Raw genomic sequence first — 20,251 nt, forward strand, 5'->3', positions numbered from 1 at the left:
TTAACCTGAGGTACCACAGTAGTTCTTTTCCCTATACTGTAGTTCTTTATCTTTTTCGCATATGTAAGATGGGAGAGAGAGAGAATAAGAGAGAAAGTTGCTCTGGTTGCCCAGGGAACTTTGTGGCTGAGTGGGATTTGAACCGGGATCTCCCCAGTTCTAGTCGAGTGCTCTAACCACTGCACCAGATGACCATTGCATGCCTAGGCCAGGGAAATCTGGCGGCGGCGGGGAGATACACACATCAAACATACCATTAACTCTGAAGTCTGCAAAGCAACCTGTATTAAGGAAACAAGGGCACCTGAAACTGATTTCCTGTGCCAGATAAAAATCTGCAGCATCAATACAGCAGGAGAGAGGAGTACCATGTGAATTTACAATGCCCTATTATTCAACAGGTTAAGTTGGAAGAGCGCTGTGAACCAGCCCTGAACCAAATGACCCCACCCTGCATGGCTGATTTTAACACAAACAATAAGGCATTTGGTGATCCAGGGGATTGCCTACTTCAAGTCTGAACCTGAGAGAAGGGGGGGGGGGCTGGATTTCTGAGGAAGACTTACGTTGCAGAGATTTTTAAAATTGATAGAATTGTGGAGTTGTTGGAAGAGACCCAGAGGATCATCAGCTCCAACCTCCTGCAACGTAGTCTTGTTCTCTACCACCACCACACTCTACCTTGTACATAATGAGATAATTATAGAAATACCTGAAGTTTTTTTTCCTGGTATGTCAGATATCCCTAGAAAGGCTGCCCAACCTTTTCCATTCCACTTCATGAGAAAATATAAACACTGTGTCTGACCTTCTGACTATCAAACTCTGCTGTTTAAAGAGGTACAGTGGAAGCAGACCCTTAAGGACATTCTTGGGTACAGTGGGGATTCTCTAGACGGCATTACCTTCTGCTCACAAGTTGTGGCAAGACTGCAGCTTTGGAAGGGGTGGGGCCCTTTTGATGAGCTTGCATTCATGCTCTTCAGATCACTTGATTCACATGTCTCTGACAAAGAGCCCTTGATTCCGGTCTTTTAAAAGGATGCATCATTCTTCTGTTCTCCTCTCCTTGCCCTTTAAATGTCACTGCATCCTTGAACCTGCTGAGGTTCTCCGAGTGAGTCTGCAGCTCCATCTGAAGACACAGGTGTTGAACAGAGGTTGACCTTTAGGCTCAATAATATCCAGCATGGAACCGTAGAATTGTCTATAATTGTCAGGAGGGATTCTGGGGGGTCATCTAGTCCAACCCCTTGCAATGCAGAAATATGCAGCTGTTCCATATGGGGATTGAACCCGCAACCTTGTTGTTATCAGCACCACGCTCTAACCAACTGAGTTATACCAGACTGAGTTAATATTCACCACTGTAAACTTTTTTTAAAAAATGCCAATGGGACAAACTTTGCTTAATGCAGGGCTGCTCTTCACTACACAGAATGGTACCTCTTTCAAGGGGGTCCTGGGCAAGGTGTGCTGGAGGGCAGAATATACAGTGGATGCTTGGGTTGCGAACGTGATCTATGCACGACCACTGAAACCAGGAAGTAACCCGTTCCGGTACTTCCGGGTTTCAGCAGTCCGTAACCCCCCCCCAAAAGCAACCTGAAGCATCTGTAACCTGAGGTATGACTGTAATATTTATCACATACCAACAGCATAGATATGGAACATAGAATGTCATGTATACTCAGCTTCAAGCACCAGTGATGGGAGCACACTGGGGCCAGAGAAAACAGAAATGTGTACATAACCCTAGCCATAGTTTGTTTAAGCTATGGTTTGTAGCAAACCATGAGTTAACTACAGGTTGTCCCACAGTCGAGGAAACCATGGTTTGTTTCTCCAAAAGTTTAGTTTGTTTTCTAGCTGTCCTTTCCTTTGTAGCTTGGTAAGCATCCGGGGTGGGGTGGTCAAAGAGGCCATGAAATTCCAAGCCTTAGTTAAAAACAAACCACAGTCCACAAGGCAAGAAGAGGACAGTGGCTACAACTTGTGGTTTCTTAGCAGTAGCTAAGCTACTGGGCTGCGTTCACACATAACACTAAGTCAGGGGTTGCTAACTCTTTTGTCCAGTGGGAAGCATCTGGAATTTTTAGGAAACACTGTGGGTAACAATCACAAAATGGCTGCTGTTGGGGGACATGGCATGGCACAAAATGGCTGTCACATCTAAAAGTGCAAAGAGGAAGGGCCACAGCTGCATAATTAGACAGGCCTATGCAGTTGTTTAAGATTTTCTTGAGCAATCGGTCCTTTTAATGTTTGTTCTGTACTGCTTTTAATGTTTTTATATTGCTGTTCACTGCCCTTATATTTTATGAGAGAGTGGTATATAAACACGTTTATACTGTGGTTTTTTCCCTTTTAAAAAATGAGGTGCCAGTACTCAAACCATGATGAAAGTGCTGTAGGTGCAAGAACAAAATGGCTGCCATGGGCAGCAAACAAGAAACAAACAAACAAATAAAAACAATACTTCACACCAGCGATTGCCATCACTAAAAAGTACCACTTTTATAAATAAAGAAAATCCCATTAGCCATCTCATCTGTAAGGGGGAAAGAGCCCTACAGCAGCCACTGACATACTCAATGAGAGAAACTCTTTGCCCCTCTCCCTGTTCCAGGGCCAGCCCACAACATTTCAGCACCTGAGGTGAACCACAAAGGTGGCTCCCTCACCTTTCCTCATGAATGCAACAGTCCTGCCCTGTTCAGAACAGGAGGGCATCTAGTCTCGGCTCCCAAGAAAATGTGGGCATGTTTAAAGGCACCTATTCAATACAGGGGAGGTAAAAACAGAAGCAGTCTCTCCTGTTTTGTGAATTTTCGAGGGGGTATTTACTGAGACCTTTCACCTGTGCTTTAGGAGGTACTGACTGGCACACTGCCACCCGTGGATGTCATGTGGGTGACACCTGAAATAAGCTGTAGTGCAATAAACCATAGCTTACCATTTTGTGTGAACCATGCTGAGTATTTCATGAGCGGTAAAGTTTAAATAGGCAAGATTCCTTGCAACTTTTCATTTTAGCTGTATTTTAGTTGTCAATTAATTGCATTTCCTGATGATTGAGCTTAAGTTATGGGCTGCCCAGAGAACATGACGGGGTCGGATAGTATATAAATGCCAAAAATAAGACAGAAAAACTGGCTTCCAGGTGGAAAGATCCAAATTAGAAACGGAATTGTTAGATACTAAAATTTTGTCAAGAATGTATAACTTGTTGCTGAAGTGGAACACACAGGACGAGACGGTTAAATCAGCTATGATTAAATGGGCACAGGACTTTGGTTATAACATTATGTTTGCTGACTGGGAACAGTTATGGACCACAGGTATAAAGTTTACGGCATGTAATGCCTTAAGAGAAAATATTATGAAAATGATTTACAGGTGGTACATGACACCAGTCAAGCTTGCAAAAATCTATCATTTGCCCGATAATAAATGCTGGAAATGTAAAGAAACTGAAGGTACATTCTTTCATCTTTGGTGGACTTGCCCAAGGATAAAAGACTTCTGGGAGATGATTTATAATGAATTGAAAAAGGTACAGTGGTGCCCCGCAAGACGAAATTAATTTGTTCCGCAAGTTTTGTCGCCTAGCGAATTTTTCGTCTTGCGAATCACGAAATCCCATAGGAATGCATTGAAAACCAATTAATGCGTTCCTATGGTCAAAAAAAGTCCAAACAAAGCCAAATTTGGTACAACAACAGTTTATTAACTGCTCTTTAAAGTCACACATACTGTAAAGAGCAGTTCAAAAATTGAAGGGAAAATAAATTAACTTTATAAACAAAACATGTCTTTGTTTTTAGACAAAGGAAACAAAGCCGCGAGACGTTTTCGTCTTGCGAAGCAAGCCCATAGGGAAATTCGTCTTGCGAGGCAAATCGAAAACGGAAAAACCTTTCGTCTAGCGAGTTTTTTGTCTTGCGAGGCATTCGTCTTGCGAGGTACCACTGTATACCTTTCTTAAGAAACCAGAGGCTTTTCTCCTGGGCATAGTTGGCCAATTGGTGTTAAAGAAAGACATAACTTTTTTTATGTACGCCACAACAGCAGCAAGAGTTCTTATAGCAAAGTACTGGAAGACACAAGAACTACCCACACTGGAAGAATGGCAGACGAAGGTGATTGACTACATGGGACTAGCTGAGATGACCGGCAGAATCCGAGATCAAGGAAAAGAGACAGTGGAGGAAGATTGGAAGAAATTTAAAGTTTATCTTAAGAACTATTATAAAGTAAATGAATGCTAAAACGCCAAGGTTAGGAAACTATGAGGTTACTGCTGTATTGATTTGGTAATGACAAGAGGGTTTAAAGGTCAATTAATTAAACTTTGAAGAGAGGATGTGCTGGAAGAAATTTGAAAATAGGGATGCAGAAAGGGAGGGTATGGGGAAGTCGGAGAGAACAGGGTTATGAAAAGAAGGTTTTGAAATTTTACATGTTTATGTGTTTGTTTGTCATTGTATTGTGTTTTATATGTGTTAATTGTTAAAAAATCAATAAAAATATTTTTTTAAAAAAATAAATGCCAAAAATAAACAAATCAACCTCTTCCCACCAAGTACAAACGTTGGTATCAGATGCAGAACTCAGCCTCTCATCTTATTTAAAAGAAAGAGAACGAGTTCCTAGTCCTTCATGCTGCAAAGATAGCCTTCAAAAAGTGTGAGATGTCTCGTGCGTTACTCCTTGCTCTTCCCCTGTGACTAGCAGATCTTTACAAAAATAAAATAAAATGCAACTACGGTACTCTTAATTTATGTTATGTTGTAGCATCCAGCTGTTCTGTGCATAGAAAAGAGAACAGGGCTGTGGAAATGGGGCTGAGTTGTGGTTTGTGGTTCCTTGCCGGGGAGCTGGGTTGGTTGAGTCAAAAGGGGAAGTTGGTGACTTGGTATAGCCGAGAATGAAGACTGGGGTGTGGGGGGCAGAAAATGCCTCAGGCCAACTTAAGCCCACCCTCCTGATATAAACACATCCTAGGAGTGGTGGGTGGGCAAAGCGAAGCAAGAGAAGAGGAGGCTCAGCTGCGGCTTAGTGGTGCCTGAAATGAGTCCCCTCCCTGAGTGACTCAGTCTGCTTCTTATCAAACTCCTCCTCTCGCCTGCCACGAAATTGCGAGTGGGAATGTGGCGCGCCCTCTTTCAGTCTCAGATTCACCAAGGCGGTGGAGGAGACTCGCTGTAGGGGGGAGAGCCCCTGAGAAATGTTGGCCTGCAAGAAAGGAGGCCTGGGTCAGGGGACTCTCCCTGAGGGATAGAAACTGCATCTTTTTGGTTTTATTGCTCCAAGGCAAAAGGGGATCCCCTCCTCCTCTTCCTCCTCCTGCCAGCAGCACACGGTTGCTGCGGTGACTGGTGCACAATAAAGGCAAATATTACAATGACTGGGCTGGGTTGCCAAGGGACTCGGGCAAATGACATCACAAGGCCCACAGCGGGCAGCAAGGGAATCCCCGTCTCCATCATTGCCTTGTGGCAATGACTGTGGGCACGTTGGCCACGGAGACTGGCTATCACGTGGCAGCCAGAAGCCATTATTGAGACAGTTTCAGCATGACTCGGCCCTGGGCAGCCGCAGATGGTTGAAATGTCCTTCGGCAGTACTGTTACTTCAGAGGCTGTTACCTCAGTACTGTTCCTTCATAATAATAAGGCAGGGCACAACCCGAGTAAAATTCTGTTGTCAGAAGTGGGATTCGAACCCACGCCTCCAGAGGAGACTGCGACCTGAACACAGCGCCTTAGACCGCTCGGCCATCCTGACAGCTGTTAACCCAAGTAAAATTAAGAATAAAACATCAGCCACTAAGTGAAGGTCGCTTGGCAGTTGGTTAAAAGAAACCTGCTGGTTTTAACAGGCAGCAAAGGTCTCTTGAGTCTGGCCGTGACTCAATGGTAGAGCATCTGCTTTGCATGCAGAAGGTTCCAGGTTCGATCCCTGTCAAGCAGCACATAATTTTTTGGGATTTTTGTCTATTATACAATAAATACATACAAATTTCACTGTGTGAAATTTTGTTTTCCTTTTGGTCTTACCAAACCTAATGTTAAGTCTCTCCCAGATATACTGCACTGCTTTTTTGTACTTCTATTATTTTTACTGTATTGATTTGTTTGATTTACTTCAATAAATTTTATTCTTTTACTCCCCAGTGGCATTGCCAGTTAGGATTGGGCAAAGATGCCTGGCTGAGACCCTGGAGAGCATCTGCTAGTCAGTGTAGGCAATAATGAACTGGGTTGACCAATGGTGTAAGACAGCTTCCAATGCCTTCTAGAGCAAACATGTTTTTAGGAAGCAAATTGCATTAATGTAGTCTTAATTCAGAGGGGCGATTGATTCCACAGAAAGGATACTACTACTGAAAAGGTCCTTCCTCTGCTTGCTGATTAACAACATGGCTTGGAGGCCGCATCCAGCAGTCTTAATGACTGGTTAGGTTGATATAGGGGGAAAGCAGCGCTTCGGGTTGGTGGGTTGCCCCAGCAACATATTGGCAGCCAGCACAGTTCTTTTTAAAAGTGGTGTCACCCTGTAGGGTTGCCATATTTCAAAAAGCACAAATCCGGACACAAAACCTGAGCATGGTAGGATGCCCCACTCAGCATCTTAATCGCTGGGTTTTTCAGTTCCCAAGCCAGCCGTACACAGAGGACACTGAAATTGTTCAACCTTAAGCTTATCAATGAATGAGTCAGACTATTGAGGCTATCCCAGGAATGGTCATCACTGGGGTACCATCTGAAGCTGGCAAAAGTTACTCCTGACCCCTACAGCCACCAGGGCCTCCAGTAACAGAAGCTAGGGATGTCAATTTGGCTCATTCATGTTGGGGAAAAAATAGCAAATTGCAACTGTAATTTGCTTCCCAAGGTATTTACAAAGCAAATTTTGCAGTGCCCAAACATCTGTGATTTTTTTGGTGAGATCGTTCCACCAGCTGTGAAGGTGGAACAAAGAAACGGGCATAAGAATCATTGTTTACATTGTGCTCCAGCTAATGAATGCCTGTGGGCAAACCCACAAGCAGGACTCCAGTGCAAGAGCACTCTCCCATTCTGCAGTTCCCAGCAACTGGTTTTCAGAGGTTTATCTGTGGTGCATGATCTGCAATGGCCTGTGGGTAGAAGTCATCACCAGGTTTGTTTACTTATTTTAATAACTTATATCCCACTTTTACTTACCAAATAAACCCAAAGAGCCTTACACTTTACAACAGGCATCCCCAAACTCGGCCCTCCAGATGTTTTGGGACTACAACTCCCATCATCCCTAGCTAACAGGACCAGTGGTCAGGGATGATGGGAATTGTAGTTCCAAAACATCTGGGTTTGGGATTGCCTGCTTTACAGTCATGCAGGTTTCAGCCAGCCCTCAAGTGCATGCTATTTTTACATGCACTGGTATTTAGTGCAGGGAAGGAGGAGAAACTGGAGCTCAGTGCAGGTGATAATAGTGCAGGTAATAATGCAGAAGAATGTGGGATAGTGGGAAAGACCTTGGAGAACTGCTGCCAGTCCGAGTAGGCATTACAGAGCTGGTTAGCCAAAGTGCCTGACCTGGTATAAGGTACAGCCAGCCCTACCATGAGGCAGCTGCTTCAAGTGGCAGATGTCAGGGGCAGAAGCAGCAGCAGCCTACCCACCCTGTCCCTCCTTGTCTTAGACCCTGGAGAGCTTCTGCCAGTCAGAGCTGACAATGCAGGACTGGAGGAACAAAATAGTCTGACTTGGTATGGGACCGTTTCCTATGTTCCATGGAAAAAAATTATAGCTCAGCTGGTAGGTACGAGCACCTGCCTTTCATACAGAAAGTCCCAGAATTTACTGTTATTTTGTTTAACCAGATTTATATACTGCTTGATTGTAAGAAAACCACTAATAAAGCATTAATATTCTCAGTTTAAAAAATAGTTAAACACGAGTATATTAAAATACTCAAGCGGCAATTGAAATCAACAGCAGCAGCTAAAAATGAATAAAACAAGTTGCTAATATTTCATGTCTTTAACAAAATTTAGTTAGAACGATCGGGCAGTAGGGAGGTGATGGAAAAACATTTCTGTGTCCAAGATCCCGCGAAGCCACTGCTAGCCAGAGCAGGAGTTTTGGGCAAGAGGGACTAAAGGCCTAGCCTTTAAAATCAGTTTCCTGATCATGGTTCCTCTGCCCTTGCACGGAGTTCCCCTCGGTTGTGTGTGTAATACAGGCCGCAGCTGGGCCATTTGGCTTAGTTCCAAGATTATGGGTGGGGGACACCCATTTCAAAAAAGCAACTTGATGGCTGATGCTCTTCCTTCCTTCATGCCTCCATGGAACTCTGGTTTTAAAGATTCCTCTCCTTTCTTTTACTCTGATCTTAAATTATTTCTTCACACATCGAGCCTTCTCAGCCACCTCACAGACTTCAAGGGGCTGTGCCGGTGATGCTTGCTAATTAAGCCTACCTGCGAGCCAGGTAATAATTAGAAGAACAAGTTCCACTTTCTGGCGCCTCTCTTCTGGGATCCTGAAGTGTTTTGCAAACAGTAATTAATTGTGCTTCACAGTCACGTGCTGGCAGGACTATTTGCAAGGAAGCCTGGGCAAAGAGGCATTTATCTTATTGATTGCATTTAGCATATCTTGCCCTTTTTCTCCAAGGAGCTCATTGTGGGACATACATGGTTCTCCCCCCTCTTAATTTAACCCCCGCAACAACCCTGTGAAGTAAGTTGGGCTGAGAAGCAGCAGCTGGCTTCTAAGGTCACCTAGTGAGCTTCACGATGGCCGTATGGGGATTTGAACCTTGGTCTCTCTCCCAGGTCCTAGTAGTCTGACACTCTAACCCAGGCTTCCTCAACCTTGGCCCTCCAGATGTTTTTGGACTACAACTCCCATGATCCCTAGCTAGCAGGACCAGTGGTCAGGGATGATGGGAATTGTAGTCTCAAAACATCTGGAGGGCTGAGGTGGAGGAAGCCTGCTCTAACCACTGTACCATACTGGTAAAACCGGGGGGGGCATGTGGGGTCAGGGGAGCTGGCTGCTTGTATCCCCATGACGTTGAAAAAAAGGAGTGCAGCTGTAGAGAGCAAAACCCACCCCCCAAATTGGGAACGTTGGTTATACTGCAACTCCTCTGCAGCTGCAAGATTCGATAGAAGGGGGAAAGCAAGGGCCATCATTTGTTCTGAATTATCTTCAGCTCCATAGTATAGTCATGGCACTTGCTGGGGGGATCATAGCCAGGAGGGCTGCTGCTTCCACTCCCAACTCTCGTGGCTTGTGGGTCCATCAATCCTGAGGATGGATGCTGTTTCCACCAGTACAAGGGTGCCAACTTGAATAAAATACTGTGGGGCGAGGCGGGGGGGGGGGAGCAGGTAAGCCCTGCCCTGCATAATCAATCACAAAACATGGTGCTCATACACCATTTGAATGGCAATGCCCATAAACTTTGGGCAGGCCATTCCCCTCAAATATTTTATGTTGGCTGCAATGCATCAGTAGCTAACCAGATGTTTCTAGGAAGCTCACAAATGAGGCACAAAGGCCCTAGCACTCCTTCGATATTTGTCCCTCCAGCATCTCCTATTCAGAGGTAAATATACTCCCTTTGCACACAGGGCTGTCCAATCCTAGTAAATATTTCTAAATTTGCATATATTAGCACATGCAGACATTACGCATGTCTGGATTATTTTTTGACTTTGTGTATGTGTGTGATGTATATCTCACCTGTTGCTGAGGTACGCAAGGCCACACCCTACACAGAAGCTGCTTTTAGTTATCGTGGTGACTAATAATAGGCCTCTCCCCTCCTCCGCGAATTTGTCTGAGGCCCCACCCGCAGTATACATATCACAATTCTCAGCACCTTTAACAATCTACGGTTCCTAGCAGTCTCGGGGGTAAGCCATGGTTGTTTAAAGTGTACAATGCTGTGTTAAATGCATAGTGCAGATGGAGTTCGGTTCTTTTTTAGTCGGAGGCCATAAGCAGCACATCTTGTGGCAGGGAGTTCCACAAGTTAATTAAACACTTGGGGCGGTCCTTTCGGCCTCCAGCTACCTCCACTGCTCCTTGCCAATCAGTTTCTCTGAATTCTCAGCCCTGCATGTGGCTTCAGTTTGCCTCTTTGTAACTTAGGAGAAGGAATCCCTTCCACAAACATAATGATTAACATTATCTCCTCGACAGCTATTTTCTTCCTCCTCAGGCCACAGTCTGCTTGCCTTAGCTATGTGTGAGGTGATGTCTGCCCGGCATTCCCACTCAGCATAAGCCTGGACTTTAATCCGCCTTTCTGTTATGACTACAGAGCAAGGTCCCGGCTGTAATTAGAGACTCTGTCAGTGATGCTTCCCAGGCAGCTTGGGAAGAGAAAAGTGATTACTGGGTGCATGGAGGGCAAGAGACAGAGAGATGTTTCTTCTCCTCCCATAATTCTAGGACCTCCCCCCCCCCCATTGATAAAATATGTCAGGTGGGCAGCACACCGGTGGTGGGCAGGGTTGGAAACAGCTGTGGATGAGAGCCAAGCCAGAAGTAGATGGGGCTAGAGTAAGGTTAGTAGATTTCTTTCAATGAATCCGGGGACACTTTTCAACTTCAATGGATTTTGTCAGGGGTCTGGTTTGAAATCTGGGGACTGTCCCCAGGAAACGGGGACGTCTGGTAACCTTAGGCTAGAGGCAACAGTTTTCTCTTTCCCTCTCCCCTCCACTCCTTTTTCCTCTTCCTCTCTCTGTCTCTGCACCCCTTCTCTCTCTTGTCTATTCCTGCTACACCCTTTTCTCTCTCTCTGCTACCTCTTCCTTCCCTCTCTTCAAACAGCTCAGTTGGTTAGAGCACAGTGCTGATAAAAACAAAGTCGCAGGTTTGATCCCCATAAGCTGCGTATTCCTGCATTTCAAGGGGTTCGGACTAGATGATCCTCAGGGTCCTTTCCAGCTCTGATCTATATGGTACTTCTATTATTCCCTCTCCCCGTTTTCCCCAGGCTACCCAAATGAAATTAGGCTGAGGGCAGCATTTTGCCCACCCTGTCCTAGGGGTGTGAGTGTCTTTGTGTTGTCCAGTAAAGTCCTTTGTTGGAAGCATTGGTCAAAATATGTTTTAACTTGCTGTGCAAAATAAGCTTGTGGGACTCATTGCCACAAGGTGCAATCATGTGTGTTTGTGTTTAAAGTGTCGGACGGATTTGCAGATAGACTTTTCAATTAGTCTCCATCAGTCATGAAAGTTGAACTGGGTGGAAGGTTACTGTGCACAAGAAGCAGCTCTTCTGAACAAGGGTGGGTGGATGGATGATGTGTCCCTGATTGACAGCTGTGAGGAGTCCAGTGTTCAATTGGAGAGGTTTTCATGGTATCTATAACATATAAACAAGCTGCACTCTATATGGTGTATTTATAGCCTGTAAACAGAGCAGGTGTCGGGGGGAAGGAGGGCTTGTTGCTCTGGGCCACAGGAGGTGGTGAGTTTCCGTCATACACGGGCAACCAACAGGAAGTTTGTGGCCCAGCCACCACCCCCATCTCCCTCAAGATCTACACTTCTGACTATTTCGTTTTGCCCCTAATCTCCTCTCTACAGCAGGGGCAGTGCCTTCTCTCATCCAGGTGAGTAGTGGACCCTTTCCATAGGAGTTGGGGCAGATGTGGAGGGTCACTTCAACTCTTCAATAAGTTTCTTTTCATACTAACTTCCTGGCTTCATTCTGCCCCCCCCCCAAATGTTTAAACTAGTAGTCATCACACATCTTCGGGCAGTGAGTTCCACCAGTTAATTTGGGCAATGTACAGTGGTACCTTGGGTTACAGATGCTTCAGGTTACAGATGCTTCAGATTACAGACTCCACTAACCCAGAAATAGTACCTCAGGTTAAGAAATTTGCTTCAGGTTGAGAAAAGAAATCGTGCTCCGGCATGCAGCAGCAGCGGTAGGCCCCATTAGCTAAAGTGGTACCTCAGGTTAAGAACAGTTTCAGGTTAAGAACAGACCTCCAGAACGAATTAAGTTCTTAACCCGAGGTACCACTGTATGAGGAATGTTTACAGCAGGGGTCAGCAAACTTTTTCAGCAGGGGGCCGGTCCACTGTTCCTCAGACCTTGTGGGGGGCTGGACTATATTTTGAAAGGGAAAAAATGAACTAATTCCTATGCCCCACAAATAACCCAGAGATGCATTTTAAATAAAAACACACATTCTACTCATGTAAAAACACGCTGATTCCCGAACCGTCTGTGGGCCGGATTTAGAAGGCGACTGGACCGGATCCGGCCCCCAGGCCTTAGTTTGCCTACCCATGGTTTACAGCTTTTCAAGCAGGAAAACTGCCCCAAAATGTTGAAGTGCTGTGTGCTCCTTTTTCCTGGTTCCAGCCAGTCAGCCAGTCAGTCAGTCAGAATGGCCCTCTCTTTCAGCACCCTCCATTCCATATCACACATACAGAGACTGTCTTCTCATTGGGCTGGTCTGGGGCATTTTTTTAAGTGTTGCTTTTGTGTGTGTTCCTGCAAACGTTGTGGTTTATTAGTCAGCCCCGTTTTGACCTTCTTTCCACTGTTGTTTAATATGTTTCAGTCTGTCTGAATGTCTCATTTGTATTTTACCTAGGTATTTGCCTAAATCGGAAATATAAAATGTTGTTATAGTAGTTTTGCTTGCTTGCCTAATGGTAGAATTCCAAAGTTGTTGCTTATGGGACCTGTGAGCTTCCAGTTATACTTGCTTGCCACAATGGCTATGCTCTCTGCATACCAGATGCTGGGAAACATCGGAGGTAGGGAGATTGCTGGTGCTTGTGCTCTCCTCCCAAGAAGCATCTGGTTAGTCACTTAGGAGCAGGGGGCTCCCAGACTGTGGTCCCTGGACCACCAGCGGTCTGTGAGCTTAATTCAGGTGGTCTGTGGCATGTCTGCAGATTTGTGGTGGAAGATGGAAGTTGGTGCATCCTTCACATGAAATATTACGATTTTCAATCACTTCTCTCTTACTTATTACATTGTATTTTATTGCATTACCATTTGAATTCCTTGGTATAAAATATGTAAGAAATAGAAGAAGCAGTAAAAACACACAGCATCTAGAACAGCACATTGTAGTTGCTACAAAAGGCAGACCAAATAATCAAGTGGTACAGATTGGGTCCAAGTTATCTGAAAGACCGTATTCCCTAGTACAAACATGCCCTGCTTTTGAGATATTGGGGTGCCCCCCCCCCGCTCTTGATCTCGCAACCCTTGCAGACAAACTTGGTAGGGCTGTGTGTGGGAAGGGCCTTCTCGGGGGCTGCTCCCAGACTTCCCTAGAGAAGTTGGACTGGCTCCCTGCTTGTTGTCCTTCCACTGGCAGGTGAAAATTTTCTGGTTCCAACAGGCTTTTCGGAACTGACTACTTTCAGTGAAAGGGCTGGCGCTCTGATGTTTTTATTGTAATTATCTTTGTGTTTTTAATTGAATGATAGATACAGTTTTAACTCTATCAATGTTTAATTTTTTAATGATTTCACCCGTTTTAAGCTGTTATTATCTGCAAGCTGCATTGAGTCGCTGTCAGGGGAAAAGGCAGTGTGTTAATTAATAATAAGCACCCATAGTAATATTCCAGAGGTCTATGGAGGGGTGTCTGGGAACTGCTGTCCTAGGGAACAGGATGCTGGACTAGATGGGTCTATGGCCTGATCTAGCAGGCTCTTGTGTTCTTATGGGGTGCTGAGGGTTTGCAATGCCCCCCCCCCCGCTGGGTTTGGGGCTTGGAGCGCAAAGCTGCTCACCATGTCTGGTGCCAGCCTGGTCTGGAATTTGCCCCCTACCACAGTGTGAAAAGCATTGCTGTATGACCCCATTCTTTTGAAAAGCTCATCTGGATGGAGGGAAAGGTGGGGAGTTGGCTCCTTACAGTATTTTATATATATATTATATTATATTATATTATATTATATTATATTATATTATAGGGATGCAGGTAGCTCTGTGGTCTAAACCACTGAGCCTAGGGCTTGCTGATTGGAAGGTCGACAGTTCGAATCCCCGCGACAGGGTGAGCTCCCGCTGCTCGGTCCCAGCTCCTGCCAACCTAGCAGTTTGAAAGCACGAAGTGCAAGTAGATAAATAGGTACCGCTCTGGCGGGAAGGTAAACAGTGTTTCAGTGTGCTGCTCTGGTTTCGCCTGAAGCGGCTTAGTCATGCTGGCCACATGACCTGGAAGCTGTACACCGGCTCTCTCAGCCAATAAAGCGAGATGAGCACCGCAACCCAGAGTTGGCCATGACTGGACTTAACGGTCAGGGGTCCTTTACCTATATATTATAATAATAAATATTATATATAATAGTAATACATACACACACACACACACTTTACAGAATTTAGGAAGAGGCAACCTGAATATGGCAAGGTGGTCAGAGACAAATTTATGGAATAGGTGGAGGAGAAGAGCCACCAACGCTGGCTGCTAGTTGTCATATAGCTAAATGGAGCTTCCAGATTCAGAAGCAGTCTACCTTTGAACACCAGTTGCTGAGGGACATGAAGGGGGGATCTACTGCTTTGGGAGGTATCTGACTAACCTCTCTGGGAGGATGTGGGATGCTGGTCTAGGTGCCTTTTTGTCCTCCTGATCCAGTAGGGCTCCCTTTTACAGAGGGCTTGGGGGTTGTTGCCTTTGCCACTCCCTTCATCCCTGACCATTTGGCATGCTGGTTGCTGGAAGTCCATCAAGACCTGGAGGCTGCCCCCACAGGTTGCCCCACCTCCTGTCCTGGCACTGTCCTTTTGGAGAAGAATTGGACAGTGGCGTAGCGTGGGGGGTGCAGGGGGGCCGGCCGCAACGGCTGCAACATCGGGGGGGGGCGCTCGCACTCGCAGTGCTAAAATCAGTGCTAAAATCCACGGGTTAGGGGGCGCAAATTACTTGCCTTGCCCCGGGTGCTGACAACCCACGCTACGCCACTGGAATTGGATACTGCATCATTGCAAAAGTTTGAGAAAAGGGCAACCAAAATGATCTAGGGGTGGAGTGTCCCCCCATGAAGAAAGGTTGCAGCGCTGGGGACTTTTTAGTAAAGAGGCGACATGATAGAAGTTTTCAAAATCTTGCATGGCAGGACGAAAGCGGATAGAGGAGAAAAAAATTCTCCCTCTCTCTAACACCAAAATTTGTGGATATCCCATGAAAGATGAATGCTGGAAGAATCAGGACGGAGGGGGCAGGGGAAGTAATTCATGCAGCACATAGTTAAACTATGGAACTCACTGCCACAGGAGGGTCACCAACTGGGATTGCTTTAAAAGAAGACTGGGCAAATTCATGGAGGTGAGGGCTATCCATGGCTGCTAGCTGGGAACAACTGGGGCTCTTGCGCTCGGATCCTGCTTGGTTTCCCCCAGGCAGAGCTGGTTGGCCACTGTGAGAACAGGATGCTGGACTAGGTGGGCCACTGGTCTGATCCAGCAGGCTCCTCTTCTGAGAGTGAGTGGGGTGGGGGGCAGAGTTTGCTCCGCTGCCTCTCTCTCTCTCTCTCTCTCTCTCTCTCTCTCTCTCTCTCTCTCCTCTGAGCCTGGCTTGGTCCCTCCCTCCCCAGCTCCGGGAAGGGGAGCGAGCGAGCGTAGAGAGAGAGTCACACCCATCCCGGGCTGAGAGTTACAAGAGCCCAGCCCTAGACTGGGTGCTGCCCACTCGGTGCACTCCTGCGGCAGGAATACCACGCGAGAGAGCCTGCTCGCCGGGGCTCAGCTACCGCCTCCAGGAATCCAGGACAGGATCGGGGTCTGGGCAGAAGCAGCGACCGGGACGACGCCGGGCATGGCCGTGCCGGGCAGCTGAAGGCCACGGACCCGCAGGTACCATCCGGGCGGGCTGGCAGGCAGTGGGGGGAGGTGGTCAGCTTGGGCCGGGAAAGGGGGGGAGGTCTGGTAGTCCCATCGCACGGTCACAGCCTCACCAGGGCTGACGGGACTCTATTTAATCCCCCCCCCCAAAAAAAAATCCTCCTGCATACTTGAAAATAAACTTGGGCACATTTTTGCAGAGCACTAGTTAGTCTCCTTCAAGCGCCCCCCCTCAAAAAGTATGAATGTTTTAAAACTGTGCCTTGTCGAAAAGGGTTCCCCTCTCTGTTTGCTTAGCCCCCCCCCCCGTCCAGCCTTGGCACCTCTGGGCAACGCCCTTGGCACACGAGGCGGGAGGGTGGCGGAGCTTCCGCAGCCCTTTTTTTGCAGAGAAGTTGATGGAAAAGTTTGGAAGTTTTGGTGCGCGTGGAAACCGGATCGGTTTCGGGTGCGGAGAGGTGACCAAGCGAGGGGGAGATTCCGGGATCTGTGCCGATTCGTATTTATTGGAAACCGAAGTTATGGAAATGACTCTGAATTAGAGCCACCCACTCACTCCCTCTCACTTCGAGAAAGTCCAGGGCTTTCCGCTGGGTGTGACCCCGCCCTATCGTACTTTGAGGGGAGGGGTGCCCATTGAGAAGTGGGGGTAGCAAGACCTGGTGTAGGAGCGGGGCTGGATCCACAACTGGGAGGCTATCCGCGTGTGGATAGGCGTTGTGTGTGTGTGTGTGTGTGTGTGTGTGTGTGTGTGTGAAAACCATCGGCTTGTTTACACGACGTTAGTTGGGCTAGTTGGCTGGGGGGGGGGGCTTGAGGGGCGATGCGAGGGGGTGGTGCCTTTGGAAGTAGGGTTTTGTCCGGAGGCGAGTCTGATGGAGGGGAGCTCGGATGTCCCCCCAGGGTTGCTGCACGAGACGCTGGTGCGCATGCCCGTCAAGGCGTTGGCTTACTCCGGAGTGACTTCTTTTTGTGGCATCCAGTTTGCAGATCGGAAGGCGTGCAATCCTCAGGAGATCGGGCGGTTGCAAACAACGGGTGTGTGTGTGGGTGGGTGTGTTAGAGATCCCCTCCCAACCTCCTCGGACTTTTTGAATTTTGGGGGACTGACGCCTTTTTTGCGTTCTTTCGGATTACGGGGGAGTAAGGTCTGCACAGTCTTTTGCAAAACTCATCTCTGCCCCCCCCCCGTCCCAAGGGTGTGTTTGTTTCTAGGGGCTGGATGGGCTTCGAAATTCCACTTCCCTCCCGAGAGTATTTTTTCTCTTGGCTTAATTCGGAGTGGCTCCCTTTCGCATAACTTGTCGAGAAAAGTCTGGTGTTCTGTAGAATGGGGAATGTGCTGCACTTACGAATCCGCGTGCAAAAAAAAAATGGGGCGGGGGGGAGGCTTTGCGTCTTGCGCTGGATGTCACTTCGGATCCAGCCTGCAACAGGCGCGGCGACTCCTCCTGGGCTCAAACTTTTGCGCGTCTTTTCGCCGGAGAGGGAGCGGCCGTCCGTCCGTCCCCGCGGCCGCCTCGCCTGGCTCAGTCCGGGGCTGGCCCTCTAGTAGGTGGGGAAGCTCCTCCCTGCCGCTCCCCCCCCCACTTGGCCCCCCTCCAGCTGCCTCTGGAATGCGGTGGTTGGAAAGACTGACTAATGCGAAGCAGGCTTTTTAGCTGGCAGAGGGAGGGAGGGGCTGAGCCCCACTCCAAAACTTGGGATTGGGGGGGGCGGGTGAGTCCAGGAAGGGATCTCTCTCAAGCAGGAGAGAGGGGCAAAAGAGCCAACACGTTGCATGCAAAGTAGGGGGGGTCTCGTCTGAGGAGGCACCTTGAAGGAGGGGTAGTGAAGTTCCACAGATACTGGCTGTGTGCATGCTTTTCTGTGGGGTGAGGCTGGGGGAATCTGGGAGCTCTATGAGTCTGAGGGAAAGCACTTTGCACGTGGCTTGTCAGCAGGAGCTGTGTAGGTGTGGAGCAGGGCGAGATTTGGGGAGGTTTTCAATAAAGAAGACTATTTTCTGTCAGTGTATGGGGCATTCTGGTGGAGCCAGGGGCCTTTGCACAGCTATTGGTAAGCTATTCCATGGGGCTTTGAAGAAGTGTCTACAAATCCATGGGACAGGCTTGAAGACATGTGTTTCTTCTGTAGGGTAGAGTTACGAAAGTTTCTCTTCCCTCTGCAGCCAAACTCTCCTCTTTAGGAACACAGATATTTTAATGGGACCATGTGGGGTGTCTGATCTAGGGGGCTGCAAATAATTCTGTGGGAGTTTATATAGCTGAGGGGAGTGCTTGTTCCATAACACTGGTGAGTTTAATTTTTAGGGGCCCACTGGGGAGATTTATAGAAATGTGCATTTCTGAGGCTGTGCCCCCTGGGCTATGCGGTTGAGCAGCTCTGTGCCCCACCCTATAGGAATCCACAGTGGCAATAAGTCCCCCACCTTTGTTCTGTGTACCCCACATCCTTGTCCTGTAGCAGACATGGTTCCCCTAGCAGATTGTAGGGGCCAGTTTAGAGCTCCGTCTGTCCACTCTTGTTGGGGAGTTCCTCCACCTCTTCTCATCCAGGATTGTTGTTTTCCTCCTGGCTGGCTCTCCAGAGCCACAGATGGGTCCACAATGACACCCAGCTTTGCTCTCAGTTCTGCTCTGTATCTCTGGGCAAGGCCGAGATTTGGTTAGGTGGAAAGGGTGTTGGCCTCTGCCCTGGCAGGTAGGTTGCTGGATCATGGGTTTCCTTTGGGCGTGGCACCTCTGCAGCAAGCAAACTCTGGCCTGGTGCAGCACTAACCCCCCAGACACTTTCTGGAGCAGCTCCTAGCCCCATGGCAGCTCGCTTGGAGCTCCCACGACAACCACAAAAGTTTATTTGAATTTAGTTGACACTGAACATTAACTCTCACCCCCTTTTTTTGTCCTGCGTGGCAGGCGTCCCAAAAGCTTTCCTAGCACAAAAGTTGCTGGGTTTCCCCTATAAGTCTCCACTGGAATGGACAGCTCTGAAAAGGGGCTTTGATGGGTCGGGAGTGGAGACACTTTCTCCCCCAACCCCACTTTTCAAAGTGTCTTCGAGGAGAGGCCAAACGTCCCAAGTGAACCAAGTTGGGGGGGGGAGTGACCCATACACAAAGCAAGGCCAAGGGGTGTCTTGGCCAGGCTAGCAGGCCGGACAAAGTTTTGTGTGTGTTGTCTCTTTTAAAGTGGTAAGATTCATGGTTGGCACCAGAGGCACAGTCAGTCAGCTAGGGCTTTGGCCTGAGGACTTTGGGGGCTGTGGAGGGGGTGGCTCGCTTGGTTGGTAAGGGAGGGAGAGAACTTCAAGTTCAAAAACTCCCAACTCCTGACATGACGCTTTGTTGGCATGGGCAGCCAGTGGGAGCCCTCCAGATATTGCTGGCATCTAACTCCCATCTGAACATGGGTCATCCTCATTGGGAGTCCAGCTGCATCAGGAGTGCCCCATGTTCCCCACTCTTGCCCTATTCTGAGGCCTAGTAGTCCTCAAGTAGCCAACCCTGTGCCTTTATTACTAGACTGCAGGTGAGGGGTCAGCTGACTGAATGCTCCCTGATCACTGGGTTTTATTTGTTGGCATGGGCGCATATTCAGTCACATAAATTGTAACCTGTAGCTGTATAGCCCTGACCTCAGGGCTCAGTTTACCACCTCAGTGAGAAGCAGGACTTTGAAGCGCCCATTGAAAGACAGCAGATTTAAGAGATGGCTAGGACAGGACAAGAAGGCTTAAAAAGCAACCTGAAGACAGCCCTGGCTGAGTCCCCCGCAAATGTTTCCTTTCCCCCTCACTGGCATTTTCTTCCCCTCAGCTCTTGAAAGGGACTCTGTGTTTTCCAGCTTCCCTGCCTTGTCCACCTTGCACCTTCCTGGCTGGTAAGGCCTGTGTTGCATTCCTTCTTCCAGTTTGTTCATGAGGTGGTTCCTGGCCTGGTCTTCAAGGCACAGTGTGTTAATTTGCCTTTCACCATGTGTCCCTTTGCTGCAAGGGTTTGTTGAGGGCACAATTAAGCAATGAGAGAAGAGAGAGAGAGAGAGAAACCGCTTTGAAGGTTAACATTACTTTAGGGTCCGAAAGAAGGTCTTTTCCACTGGAGTCTTTCTAAAAAAAAGGGGGGGTGATTGCAATTATTTCAGGTTGCTAGTGTACGTTTTGGGACATGGTCTTCCCAATACCAAATTTCGCTGTTCAGGGACAAATCGACAACCAGAGGGAGGATGGTTTTCGACCACCTGAAGAGAAGCTTTGCATTTTGAGGATTGCATGCCTGCCAGCTGCTAGGTAATACAGTGATACCTCGGGTTACAAACACTTTGGGTTACAGACTCCGCTAACCCGGAAGTAGTACCTCGTGTTAAGAACTTTACCTCAGGATGAGAACAGAAATCGCGCAGCGGCA

The 20,251-nt window shown here is 47.7% G+C and overlaps 1 protein-coding gene across 4 annotated transcripts in view; it reads left to right on the forward strand.

Annotated features, from left to right (window-relative positions):
- Positions 1 to 15,701: 15,701 nt before the first annotated feature.
- The window catches only part of AHNAK (AHNAK nucleoprotein), a 55,895-nt gene continuing 51,345 nt past the window's right edge, over positions 15,702 to 20,251 (forward strand). For all 4 annotated transcript variants that reach the window (XM_081173980.1, XM_081173982.1, XM_081173981.1 and 1 more), the window contains exon 1: positions 15,702 to 15,858. The gene's annotated coding sequence lies outside the window, so the exon portion shown is untranslated. The remainder of the gene's footprint in view (positions 15,859 to 20,251) is intronic.

This window comes from Podarcis bocagei (assembly GCF_964188305.1).
Source record: "Podarcis bocagei genome assembly, chromosome: 16".
Taxonomy (NCBI): domain Eukaryota; kingdom Metazoa; phylum Chordata; class Lepidosauria; order Squamata; family Lacertidae; genus Podarcis; species Podarcis bocagei.